Source organism: Chiloscyllium punctatum, chromosome 52 (genome assembly GCF_047496795.1).
Source record: "Chiloscyllium punctatum isolate Juve2018m chromosome 52, sChiPun1.3, whole genome shotgun sequence".
NCBI classification, from domain to species: domain Eukaryota; kingdom Metazoa; phylum Chordata; class Chondrichthyes; order Orectolobiformes; family Hemiscylliidae; genus Chiloscyllium; species Chiloscyllium punctatum.
In genome coordinates, this window is record NC_092790.1 from 15,664,014 (window position 1) to 15,677,771 (window position 13,758).

Genomic DNA, 13,758 nt, shown 5'->3' on the forward strand with positions numbered 1-13,758 from the left:
TGTTCACAGGCTCCTGAGAAAGGGTAACTATGCTGAGCGTGTGGGTGCCGGAGCGCCGGTCTATCTGGCTGCGGTGCTGGAGTATCTGACGGCTGAAATCCTGGAGCTGGCCGGCAACGCGGCCCGGGACAACAAGAAGACCCGCATCATCCCCAGGCACCTACAGCTGGCCGTGCGCAACGACGAGGAGCTCAACAAGCTGCTGGGAGGGGTGACCATCGCTCAGGGCGGGGTGCTGGGGGTGCCGCTAAAAAGTGAAGAGACCATTCTTGAATCTGACAACCCAAAGGCTATTTTAAGAGCCACTCACAGCATCTGTGAAAGGAGCAAAACTTTTCTTCCAGATTGATTATTTTCCTTTTAATGTGGAGATTCCTCGCCTTTGTGCCAGACATCAATAAATTCCACGCTCCATTTAATTGGATACTGTCACTGACTTTGGGAGCAGAGGAAGAATTTGTCATGAAATGCGATTAGAAGAGTGTCCTGAACGACAGGATTTTTTATTAAACGGTCACTGCCTGAGTGTGCCGTGTTTTGTTATAATGTCCTATGAGTTTCGGATGTCCCCGATCTGATTTGATCTCACATTAGATTTACATTTCCTTTAAGTGCAGTAGGAGGAGCTGGGTTGACCTAGTGCAGTAACGGGTCCGTCGCTGCAGGATATAGTAAGGAACGGTCCCTGACCCTCTGCGCTTTATTTCCTGCTCGGTTCATATTCTGTCTTTTATCCCCTGCCCCTGGAGAGAGAGAGAGCAGATTAAACACCAGTGAGGCATATTTTTCAACTGTAAAGGCGGGAATGGGGTAAAGTGAGATTTTCTGATCATTAATTTCGTAATCGAAAAAGCCATCAACATGTACGTACTGATGTATTCTCCTCTGTAAACCTTGCTGCTCTTTTATACGTGATGGCGGGCATTTTCAAATTTGAAAATAAGCCGTTGGTCTATTGGCGCCATTTTTCCCCTTTTCTCTCCTGCCTCCACCTCATCACAAGCAAAGGGAGTCAATGAGGAGATGGGGTTTTTCCAAAAATATCTAACCCAATACCAAAATTTGATGTTAAATCACACTTATTACTATATTTTTAAAATAAATTCTGCAATCTATGATTGAAGATCTTATCAGTTGCAAAATTCACTGCTGCTGCCTGCCGTTTTTGTTTCGAACTAACTTCCGATAGAAATACAGTACTAATGTCCCCTATCGCTTCCTGCTCTCTTTGGATGAGCAACCCAACTTGTATCCGCCGTGAATCAATCGAAACCCCGCCGATTGAAACATCTTAAAAGCTAACACAGTGTACAGAGACAAAATTACAAAGCCACACTTCAATAGATTCCTATCTCATCCAATTTGTAATCGCTGCCTGAACGGGCAGATGAAAAGAACGCGCTATTAAGACTCCCAGATCCAAAACTGAGCAGAGTGTGATGCCTGGGAAATAGGAATACTGCAATATGTAACATTGATGTCTGGATTCCAAAATAAATTAAAACAAATTATTATTCATGGCATGGACAGCCAAGTACACGTTGATATTATTACTGAGATAGACACGAGAAAGAGGATCGAAGGTTACGGGGAGCAGGCGCAAGAATAAGTTTGAGAACTATCAGCCAGGATCGAATGGTAGAACAAACTGGATGGGTCAACTGGCGTAATGCAGCTGCGATACCTTACAATTACAAGTCACGGTGCGATTCAGAGTCCACCCACTCGCAGAACACGGTATTAGTACGTTTTCAGGATTGAAATAGAATTTTATAATCGCGAGATATGTAAAATTACCGTCAACAGTACGCTATCCCCTCTCTATGTGCTGCCTTCCCCGTCCTCAGGTCTCCGCTCTCTATCCGAGGGTTTGGGTGGCCAACCTTCAGTCTTCCGGCACCTCACCTGTGACTATCGATGATACAAATATCTCAGCAATGGCCCCAGCAATTACTCCCCTAGCTTCCCACAAAGTTCTAGGGTACATCTTATCAGGTCCTCGGGATTTATCCACTTTTATGCATTTCAAGACATCCAGCACTTCCTCCTCTGTAATATGAACATTTTGCAAGATGTCACCATCTATTTCCCTACATTTGATATCTTCCATGTCCTTTTCCACAGTAAATACTGATGCAAAAGGCCACCTTGCTGATCTTTGAGCAGCCCTATTCTCTCCCTCGTTTGTCTCCCCATTTGTCCTTAATGTGTTTGTAAAAACCCTTTGGAGTCTCCTTAACTCTACTTGCCAAAGCTATCTCATGTCCCCTTATTGCCCACCTGATTTCTCTCTTGAGTATACTCCTAATGCATTTATAACTGAGGATTCACTCAATCTATACTTGACATATGTTTCCTTCTTTTTCTTCACTAAACCCTCAATTTCTTTAGTCATCCAGAATTCCCTGTACCTATCAGCATTTCCTTTTACCCTAACAGGAATATACTTTCTCTGGACTCCTGTTATCTTATTTCTGAAGGCTTCCTATTTTCCAGCCGTACCTTTACCTGCAAACATTTGCCTCCGATCAGCTTTTGCAAGTCCTTGCCTAATACTATCAAAATTGGCCTTCCTCCAATTTAGAATTTCAACTTTTAGATCTGGTCTATCCTTCCCCATCACTATTTTATAACAAATAGAGGTATGGTTACTGGCCCCAAAGTCTTACCCCATTGACACCTCAGTCACCTGCCTTTCCTTATTTCCCAAGAGTAGGTCAAGTTTTGCACCTTCTCTAGTAGGTACATCTACATACTAAATCAGATTTTTTTTTGCACACACTTAATAAATTCCTCTCCATCTAAATCCTTAACAATATGGCAGTCCCAGTCTGTGTTTGGAAAGTTAAAATCCCTTACCATAACCACCCTATTATTGTTACAGGTAACTGAGATCTTCTTACAAATTTGTTTCTCAATTTCCCAATGACTATTATGGGGTCTATAATATAATCCCAATAAGGGGATCATCCCTTTCTTATTTCTCAGTTCCACCCAAATAACTTCCCTGGATGTACTTCCAGGAATATCCTCCCTAAGTACAGCTGTAATGCTATCCCTTATCAAAAACACCACTCCCTCTTCTCTCTTGCCTCTCTTTCTGTCCTTCCTGTAGCATTTGTGTCCTGGAACATTAAACTGTCAGTCCTGTCCATTCCGGAGTTACGGTTCTATAGTTTCCTGTGGTGATATAATTTCCTGTTCTTTTTCTCAGGGGATGGCAAATGGCATCCAAGTCAATGTGTTTGTTGGTGGAGTTCCGGTTGGAAACCCATGCTTCTAGGAATTCTCATTCATGTCTCTGTTTGGCATGTCCTAGGATGGCTGTGTTGTCGCAATCAAAGTGGTGTCCTTCCTCATCTGTATAAAAGGAATATAATGAGAGTGGGTCAAGACATTTTGTGTTGGGTGATGTATATGTATCCTGGTGGCTAATTTTCTGCCTGTTTGTCCAATGTAGTGGACTCATAAATAGAAAGCGGGCCATACCACCAGTGCTTCATCCGGAGTCACACTGATTATGTTACTTAGTTTGGTGACAAAACGTCTGAAAATGAACCTTCCAGCTCAGCGAGCGAAGCTAGATCCAGAACTTCAACCTGAGCTACAAATCTTCTCAAAACTTTCTACACTTACATTACGATTCCCCTCGGTCTCTGCTGCTTAGATGTAAACTACCCAGGTGTTTCTAGCTTCTCTTTATAGTTCATACCCTCTAATCTGGACAACATTCTGGCAAACCTCTTCTGCATCCTTTCTTAATCCTCCACATCTTTCCTGTAATGCGCCGACCACAACTGAATGCAATACTCCTAAGTTTAAAATCACACAACATTGGATTACAGTCCAACAGGTTTATTTGGAAGTACCAGCTTTCACAGCGCTGCTCCTTGATCAGGTAGCTGTGAAACAGGATCATAAGACACAGAATGTATAGCTAAAGATTAGTGTCATGCAACTGAAATGATATATTGAACATACCTAGATTATTGTTCAGTGATTCATCTTTTAGAACGAGTTGAAGTTAATTAATATATACATCCCAGGACTTCTTTTAAGTAACATTGTCAAGATGACTTAAGATTTTATTTTAAAAAGGGTGACAACTCAGCTCAGACAATGTATTAAAGGTGTAAGGTCGGACTGTATCCCAATCTTGAGTCAGACTGGTTCTATTTCCAAAGTAGGAATTTATAAAATATTACATGGATTGACTGCCTGCAGATTGAGCAAAATAGAATGTATCTGCAAATATAATTCTGCAAATGCAAATTCACCACAGTCAATTATGTGTGAGTGCATGCGAGAGTGTGTGCATGTGAGTGTAAGTGCATCTGAGAATGTGTGTGTTTGTGTGTGTGCATGCTTGGTAAAGTGTGTGTGTGTGAGTGTGATGGAGTACAAGCCCTGTGAGAGGGTGCGCGCATGGGTGTGTGTGCGCTCACATGGGTGTATGGGTTTGTGTGTGTGTGTGTATATACACATATGAGGGGAAGTGTATGGAGGTGAGAGAATGTGCATGTGTCTAGTGTACTGGGGACACCTGTAGTGTGACAGGAACCCTAGGTCCTGATTGAGGCCGTCCTCATGGGTTCTGAACTTTAGAATGGATACTTTTAACATTACAATTGAGGTGAACAAAGAAACAATGCTGGTAGCTTGAGCAACATATATGAAGTAGATCGTGAGTACAGATATTCAAAGAAACATTTCAGATATCAGTAACTGAGAAGGTCAGGGTTAATCTTTTGTCACAATACTCTAAGTATGGCCTAACCAAAGTCTTATAAAGCTGCAATGACATCCTGACTCTTGTACTCAATTCCCTGACCAATAAGGCAAGCATGCCATACGCCTTCTGCTAGATACCATCCTGTCTCCTTGTGTAGCCATGTTCAGGGAGCTATAGGCTTGAACCCCAAGATCCTTCTGTACATCAAAGATGTTCAGAGTCCAGCCATTTACTGTATACCTTTTCTTAACATTTGATCTCCCAAAGTCCAGCATCTTACACTGTGCCAGATTAAACTCAATCTGCCATTTCTCCGTCCATATCTGCAATTGATCTATATCCCGCTGTATCCTTTAACAAGATTATATTAGATTGCCTACAATGTGGAAACAGGCCATTCGGCTCCATCAGTCCGCACAGACCCTCTGAAGAGTAACCCACCCAGACCCATTTCTCTCTGACTAATGCACCTGACACTATGAGGCAATTTAGCTTGGTCCATCCATCTGAGCTGCACACATTTTTGAATTGAGAGAGGAAACTGGAGCACCTGGAAGAAACTCATGCAGACATGGGGAGAACGTGCAAACTCCACACAGACCTGAGGCTGGAATCGTACCCGGGTCCCTGGCGCTGTAAGACTGCAGCGCCTCCCATCACATACAAGCTTCTATACTACCTACAAGTCCTACCCATCTTTATGTCGTCTGTATTTAGTAACAATAATTTTAACGTTACAATCAAGGCAAACAAATAGCTGATGCGATTAATTTGAACAACCATAAGTAGATGTTGAGTACAGATATTGAAAAAAAATTTCAGCTATCAGTAAATGAGAATGACAATTAATCTTTTGTCACATAAATAGACACAGCAATCAAAGAATATGAATTTCAAAGGCACATTGTGTCAAAGCCTGACAGAGAGAATGATTAATGTGTAGGTACGTGACCACACATCCATCCTCCACCTCCCCCCCCCCCCCCCCCCCGCCGCCCCACACACACACACACACACACTGCTCTCTGACTTACGATGAGTTTTAAAAACATACACCATCCTGACACAGATTACAATGTCTAATAGCCATGCAGTTCAATTGACATTGCAAGTAACAGAAAATGTTAGATTCAAAATGATTTCTCCCCACAGATCCCTTGTCAGACAGGCCTACAGCTCAGAATCAGGCCCTTCAAAACTTATGAGTCAGCACCGATCAGAAACAACCAGCTAACAATTTTCATCCTGATCAGCTAGCATCTGTTTGCCTAATTGTATCATGGTAGCAGAGGAGCTGCCATCCCCATCTTTATCACAACATCATTCTCCGTTTCTTCATGTTGTAGTAGAAGACTTTGTTTTGTCTGTTTCAAGAGTGTGGTGCTGGAAAAGCAGAGCAGGTCAGGCAGCATCCGAGGAGCAGGAAAATCAAGGTTTTGGGCAAAAGCCCTTCATTAGGAATGAGGCTGGGAGTCTTGGATGTGGAGAGATAAGTTGGAGGGAATTGGGGCTGGTGATAATTTAGCTGAGAGTGCAATAGGTGGAGGTAAAGGTCGGAGTGGAGGGTGATGCAGATAGGTGGAAAGGAAGATGGACAGATGTGATAGGTCATGAGGACGGTGCTAAGCTGGAAGTTTGGAACTGGGGTTAGGTGGTGAATGGGAAATGAGGAAACCGGTGAAGTCCACATTGATGTCATGGGGTTCGAGGGTCCTGAGGTGGAAGATGAGGCATTCTTCCTCCAGGTGACAGGTGGTAAGGGAATGGCGATGGAGGAGGCCCAGGACCTGCATTCCTCAGCAGTGGGAGCGGCAGTTGAAGTGTTGGGCCATGGGGCGGTAGAGTTGGTGGGGTAGGTGTCTCAGATGTTCACTGAAGCGCTCTGTGAGTTGGCTTCTTGTCTCCCCAACGTCAAGGAGTTTGCATCAGGAGCAGCGGATACAGTAAATGATGTGTGGAAGTGCAGGGGAAATATTGATGGATGTGGAAGGCTCCTTTGGGGGGAGGTTTGGGCGCAGGTTTTGCAATTCCTGCTGTGGCAGGGGAAGGTGTCGGGAGGGGACGGTGGGTTGCTGGGGGGCACGGACCTGACGAGGTAATCATGGTTTGAGCAGTCTTTACGGAAAGCAGATGGGGTGGGGAGGGAAGTATATCTCTGGTGGTGGGATCTGTTTGTAGGTGGCAGAAATGGCGGAGGATGATGTGATGTATACAGAGGTTAGTGGGGTGGAAGGTGAGGACCGGGGGTGGGGGGGGGGGGGGGGGTCTGTCCTGGTTGGAGGGGTGGGATTCAAAGGCAGAGAGGCATGAAGTGGATGAAATGCACTGGAGGGCATCATCAACCACGTGGGAGGAGAAATTGCAGTATTTAAAGTGGGAGGCCATCTGGCGTGTTCTGTGATGGAACTGGTCCTCCTGGGAACAGATACGGAGGCGGTAGTGGAAGAATTGGGATAAGGGACATTTTTGCAGGAGGAAGTGTACTCCAGGTAGGTGTGGGAGTTGGTGGGTTTGTGTCATCTGCTGTACTCATTTTCACCTTTGTGTGTTTCAGTCCAACCAGAAACTTTGTTTTAGTTACTTATGTACTGTTTTTAAAATTTGTTGCAATTTGCTACAAAGAGCTCTGCATTCCTCCTTCCTTTCCCTGGGATGTATCATGAAAAAAGAATGAAATCTGGTTGCAATTTTCACAATGCATCAATGGAATCTAATAACCACCCTTCAAAGCAGTGGAGAAAGGGGGAGAAAAGTCAAAATTGATAGGTTTATAAAACTGCGCATTTTATTTTCAAGCAGAGCAGAAAGTGTTGATCATTCCATAAATTGAATTTGGCAGTTTACATATTTTGTACTGCATGACAAAAAAAAACGCCCTTTTCCTTTCCTCCTTCCTACTATAGAGCAACGCAAGAGTACAGCGTGCATCATCACACAACAGAGCAATGTAATATTCTATCTACATCAGAAAATAGAAGTGAACGAGTCTGTACAAGGAACATTATGGTCAGTCAGCTCCAATGCAGTTGAATTGTTTGTCACCCTTTTACTTAGTTGCAAACGTTTACATAGATTGTTACTTCACCAAATTCATAAAAGAACATCACTATGCACTGAAACAAAAACTGATGGCTTTCTGAAGACCAACATTTTATATCATTAATCTGTTAGATTCCGCATTATACAAGATACAAAAGGTCTAATTGTTTTTCCTACCTTGACACTGACGAACAGCACAGAATCCTTTCTGTTGCAGTGTGTTACACTTTCACTTGCACATGATTCCTACAGGCACTAACAATTAAAGAACTTCAGCTGTTTCAACACAGGAGACATGAATTGAGATACAGACCGGCAGCATAAGAGTAAACTCACTCTGACTCAGCCACTGGGCGCTGAAAGGAAAAGAATAAAATTTGGCCTCTATTTCCAGATATGAATTGACTCTCAACATCACTTATCACAGCTGAGGATATACAATGCCCAGCAGTGCCTGATAAAGTCTACTATACATGCACACACACACAATGTAAAAATAAACAGACTGAAATGCAACACAATTAAGCATCATCGAAAAGAGTTTATTAACAGAGTTTATGCTGTACTCAGACACAAACCGAAACTGAACATAGGTGAATGAGATCCAATGAACCCTCTCCAGAGCTTGAAGATCCTCCCTTAAATAAGGTGCCCAGAACTGAACACAAACGTGATCTGACCAACCAAGGACTACATTTATTAAAAGTCAGATGTCGACAGAGTTGATGTCAAATTGTCCTTTCCATATAGACACTGACAATGAGTGCATGAAGTTCACATTTCCAATAATTACTGCAGAACTGATGCATAAGAGAATGTCCCAGTACAGACACAATGGGCTGAATTGTCTGTGTCTGTGTTGTACCATATCAGTGATTCTGATTTTGGTGAGAAAGGAGATGACAAGCTGTCATGTTACATATTGGTACAAAAATATCACACAGAAATGGACTGACATGAAGAATAAAAACACCAACGATGTCTGGGTACAAATTGAAACTAAATGTCTCAGTGATACCACAGACTCTCTCCCCAAACAGGAAATGTGTGACCATAATTCAAAATGGTTCTCAGAATAAAGCAGTTTCCCTTCTGCCATTGAAGAACTACGTCCCCTCAAGAGGGGCTTCTTGGTTCGATATATGTCAAATGAATTGACAAATGTGGTCTATTCATAAAGCAAGGTTCATTAATTCCTTGAATTAAGGTACCTTGACACAATTCTATCCAGCAACACAGAGATTGAAGCTTCCGTGTTCCGGGCTGAAGCTGCGCAATTACATTTATATATTTTTTAAGAAATAGTACAGCCTTAATTACAAGAAAGACCAATCACATATAATAAGGTGACATGATTTACAGCAAGTTAATCCAATGATATTTTCTTTAAGAAGGATATCTAATTTACGTAAATTGTCATGCTATGTATTAGTTCAAGGTTAGTTCAAATGGTCAATTAATGTCAGTATTCATCTTATGAAAACTCTGTGTCCTCTTATCTTTGAACTGCAAGTTAATTCTGCAAATCAGCAGTATGTTCAGCAATATGGTTTACAGGCCGTTTTGTAGCATTCTTTTAAATAGAGAAACCATGTTGTTGAAATAAAAATCTACATATTTTGTTGCCTAAATTCCAATTTTAGATCCTCATTCCCACTTTGGTCATTTTATGACCACACCATAAAGGCATAGATCAAATCAATTCAATTCAATAGCAGCAAAAGACTGCCATACTTCCTCTTCCTCCGAAGGGGATCTAAGGTCAGGCAATGGTGTTTCCTTATCTTCATTTAAGTAGAGAAGAAGCATTTTCAGATTGGAGCCAATGTTGTCAATAGAAATTAATTTTTTAGCAATAATACGCTTAACTATAGCAATACTAACAAAAAGACAAATTAAAACAATAGGACCATACAAAGACATATTAATTAATCAGTTGTACCATGAGGCAAACCCCAATCTTCCCATCCCGCACCTTCGTTCATTTGGTTGACAAAAGTGTGAATATTATCAATATGTCTCGTAATGTTTTCGAAAGGATCAGTGACCCTCATAATGCATTTTCGTTTAACTACAACACAACATCCACCTTCCTTCACAAGCATGCAATCAGTTTTGTTGGGCAAATAGGCACAATTCTGAAAGCATTTCTAATTTCTATTAAGGTAGCAGTTGTCTCATTTCCCAAAATTGAGAGTCCACCAATGAGATAATTATGGTTTTGATGACTAGTAATTCTTAATGACTCTCCTAATGAAAGAACACTAAGAGCTGCATATGTTAATGAGTGTGTTTTACTTTTTGATATGGTCTTTGGATTCTTCAATTCTGCACAGAAGTCATGAGAAACTGTATGTTTAAAAGGGGAATTATGATTTCATTGCCAGGTAATTGGACAGGGAATAGGAGTTGGAAATAGTGTTCCCACAGCTACGACATGATGACTACTTGCTCTATTCAGGACAAGGTAGTTAGCTGAAAAATGTGTTGCTGGAAAAGCGCAGCAGGTCAGGCAGCATCCAAGGAGCAGGAGAATCGACGTTTCGGGCATAAGCCCTTCTTCAGGTGCCCGAAACGTCGATTCTCCTGCTCCTTGGATGCTGCCTGACCTGCTGCGCTTTTCCAGCAGCACATTTTTCAGCTCTGATCTCCAGCATCTGCAGTCCTCACTTTCTCCTATATAAAAAAACACCACTCATCTAAATCTGAATTATCATTGTCTTCCTCATTAAAACTAAGGCCAACCATCGAATTGCACAGTTCTGTTTGTTTACCAGTCACTTGTGACTTCTCCTTGCGTTTCTGTATTTATTTTGCTCGAGCAATTCACTTTTAAGAACCTCAACAGACTTCATAGCACCATTTGCAGTTAGTTCAATCCCCAATTTGGAGGCAGTATCCTGCCACGAGCGCAAAACTGATTCTTTGTGCTTCTCATCACAAGACTGTCACAGTAGTCCAATTAACTCTTTTGTTCCCACTCCCATGTTATGTAGCTAAATCAATTGCTGAGCTGATTTAACCAACTGAACAACTTTGGAATTCCTAATAATATTCTTCATCACCCAATGTTTTGTTTAGATTCCATACAGTTTTCCAAAGGCCTCAGACCTTTCAGGAAATTTTTCACATAATTTCACTAATGTTGATGATGAATCATCTGTTCTGTATATGTAATTACCCATTTTAAAGATACTTCAGTTTTACAGCAACTAAGTTAAAAATAAAATTACTCACGGTCAAACTTCCACAGATGCTAATCAATTTCACAAACCGTTTTATTAAAAAAAACTTTCATTATAAAATATTGTGTTTTTTAAAATAAATTTATTATATCAATAATAACCACGGTGGCACAGTGGTTAGCACTGCTGCCTCACAGCGCCAGAGGCCTCAGGCGACTGACTGTGTGGAGTTTGCACATTCTCCCCGTGTCTGCGTGGGTTTCCTCCGGGTGCTCCGGTTTCCTCCCACAGTCCAAAGATGTGCAGGTCAGGTGAATTGGCCATGCTAAATTGCCCGTAGTGTTAGGTAAGGGGTAGATGTAGGGGTATGGGTGGGTTGCGCTTCGGCGGGGCGGTATGGACTTGTTGGGCCGAAGGGCCTATTTCCACACTGTAAGTAATCTAATCTAAAAAAAACCTATAATTAAATACCAGGAACCTCTTGCTCCCTATAACTTCAAATATCAGGAGCCTCATGCCCCCTGTTACCTCAAATACCAGGGGCCTCTTGCCCCCGTTACCTCAAATCTCAGGGGTCTCTTACCCCCTGTAACATTAAATATCAAGGCCCTCTTGCCCCCAGTAATTTCAAATACCAGGGGTCTCTTGCCCTCTGTAACATCAAATGCTGGGGCCTCTTGCCCCCTGTTACCTCCCATACCAAGGGCCTCTTGCCCCCTGTAACCCCAAATACGAAGCGTTAATAATTTCCTATATTGAAAGTGTTGAGGGCAACAGTCTTCAAAAAACTGCTGAAAATACAAGCATCCGATCTTTTTAGAACCTGGAATAAAAAAAATTCAAACAATCTCAAAGTTTTTTTTAAACCTAAAAAGGAAGACTGTGAGAAACAAAGCTCACAATATAATAAATTTCAGTCTGAGTCAAATTCTGAAGCAGCAAATTTTATTGAAACGTTCTTGCAAGACAGGTGTCTAAACAAGTAGGCACACTGATCCAAAAATTACTCCACAATTTACACAGTTTAATTGAGTCTCTGTTGGTACTTCCCCATTTACCTTATTGGCCGAACATATTACTTGATTACTTACAGTGTGGCCCAACAAGTCCACACCGACCCTCTGAAGAGCAACTCACTCAGATCCATTCCCCTACATTTACCCCTTCACCTAACACTACAGGCAATTTAGTATGGCCAATTTACCTAACCAGCACAGTTTTGGACTCTAGGAGGAAACTGGAGCACTCGGAGGAAACCCACACAGACACAGGAGAATGTGTAGACTCCATACAGACAGTTGCCTGAGGCAGGAATTGAACCCAGGTCTCTGGCACTGTCAGGCAGCAGTGCTAACCACTGTGCCACTGTGTCAAACCTATCACTATTCCTTATTGTGTTCTGCCCCTGCCGAGCTGTGCTCCGCCCTTGTTTACTTCTCCACCTACTCCAAGCCAGGCGACCCTTACTCTTCTTTACTCTATCCCTTATTTGCAGCTAACTTAACTCATTGTAGTGCCTATATGGGGGCAATATGCCGAGTTGGCATAACTCAATGTTCTTTCTACTCCTTATCTGTTTGTTTATAACATCTTCCATTGTTTGCAGGCATGTTCCATTTTAACTAACTCAGTTCTTTGCTGAAACAATTAGAGACTGGTGTAGGTTAGTTCATTTACCTTGCAAAAGCAATTATTATTGTAGAAGTAACACTACTTTACCTACATCCCACATCGAAGTTTTTTTCAATTTAAAAAAAACGAAGTTCAAACCGTAGCATTTTTGTTAAAACGAAAGAAAGCGAATTTCAAATGATCGAAATTGTTTTAAAGAAACGAAAAAATGCGAAGCTCAAACGGTCGGAGTTTTTTTACAAAAATAATCGAAGTTCAAATAATCGGAGTTTTTTTTTAAAAAAACCGAAAATAAACGAAGATAAAATGACAAGAACCCGAAAAAAAAGAAATTAAAGCAGTCGGAGTTTTTTTTAAACCGAGAAGTAACGAAGTTAACACAACCCGAACCCGAAAATAAATGAAGTTTAAGCGATCGAAGTTTTTTTTAAAACAAGAAAACACCGGAAAATAACAAATCTCGGGAGATCGATTTTTTTTCACTTCTGAAATCAACGAAGCTCGGGAGAAAAAAATTATTTTAAAACTAAAAATTAACAAAGCTTGGGAATTCAGATTTCAACACTCCCCTCAGAGTTCAGCAACTTTCGAAGAACAATGTGGGATTTAGATAAAACACTGTTACTTAGACTCATAGAGATGTACAGCATGGTTTGGACCATGCTGACCAGATATCCAAACCCAATCTAGTCCCACCTGCCAACACCCGGCCCATATCCCTCCGAACCCTTCCTATTCATATACACATCCAAATGCCTCTTAAATGGTGCGATTGTACCAGCCTCCACCACATCCTCTGGCAGCTTATTCCATACACGTACTACCCTCTGCGTGAAAACGTTGCCCCTTAGGTCTCATTTTTATCTTTCCCCTCTCACCCTAAACCTATGCCCTCTAGTTCTGGACTCCCCAACCCCAGGGAAAACACTTTGTCTATTTATCCTATCCATGCCCCTCATAATTTTGTAAACCTCAGCCTCCGACGCTCCAGGGAAAACAGCCCCAGCCTGTTCAACTTCTACCTGTAGCTTAGATCCTCCAACTCTGGCAACATCCTTGTAAATCTTTTCTGAACCTTTTCAAGTTTCACAACATCTTTCTGATAGGAAGGAGATCAGAATTGCATGCAGTATTCCAACAGTGGCCTAACCAATGTCCTGTACAGCTGCA

General features: G+C 41.8%; 1 long non-coding RNA gene across 1 annotated transcript; it reads right to left on the reverse strand.

Moving 5' to 3' along the window:
* Window positions 1-341: 341 nt before the first annotated feature.
* LOC140470799 (uncharacterized) lies at window positions 342-10,306 on the reverse strand. Its single transcript, XR_011956719.1, has 3 exons — window positions 7,949-10,306; window positions 1,798-3,360; window positions 342-743 (listed from the first exon to the last, which is right to left on the reverse strand). It is a non-coding gene; the product is annotated as an uncharacterized lncRNA (long non-coding RNA).
* Between the last annotated feature and the right edge of the window lie 3,452 nt (window positions 10,307-13,758).